The following is a 727-nucleotide window of genomic DNA, read 5'->3' as shown; positions in this document are numbered from 1 at the left end:
ACCATGTGCTCAAAATCTGCGCTTGCACGCAGATATTTTGTTGCTTACAGATTTCCTGTAATTAATAACTACACACTATGGTTTCTGTAAAACTCTCTTGTATGGATGTTCTCTGAAGTCGTCCAACTTGGTTCTGTTTGTCCAAGTGGCTCTGACCTGTGGCTTCACACCAGGCCTTCCTGCTCCTCTGTGTCTTCTGTCTGTGCTGCAGAAGCGACGTCGTCATGCTCAGGACAGTTGTGTGACTGATGAGGGAGAGATGATAAATATTAAGCCTCATTCAAAACTGTTATAGTTGCGCAACCTGTCCATTCGTTTGTTTGTTCATCAGCAGGATTACACAAAAACTGATGAACTGATTTCCACAAAACTTGGAGGAAGGACGGGACATGGGCATTTTTTTTCTTTTGTATTTATATAGCACTTTTCTAGTCTTGATGACCACTCAAAGCACTTTACAGTACAGTTTTACATTCACCCATACATTCATACAAAAACAAAAACAAACACAACATTTGACCATATGAACTTCATAACACTGAAACTAGTATTTGAAGAAGACAGTAAAAGAGCAGAGGGTGAACTGATGGATTTGTGTTGTTTTACCTCGTCCACAGAGTCCAAACAAGCACTGGAACCAGCACGACCACCAGAGAGTACCTAATGGCATTCATGACTTTCACTGACTTCCCTAGACAACAGCCGGGAGACATGAGCAGTGTGGTTA

Source organism: Platichthys flesus, chromosome 16, assembly GCF_949316205.1.
Source record: "Platichthys flesus chromosome 16, fPlaFle2.1, whole genome shotgun sequence".
In the NCBI taxonomy this organism is placed as follows: domain Eukaryota; kingdom Metazoa; phylum Chordata; class Actinopteri; order Pleuronectiformes; family Pleuronectidae; genus Platichthys; species Platichthys flesus.
This window is presented reverse-complemented; position numbering follows the sequence as displayed.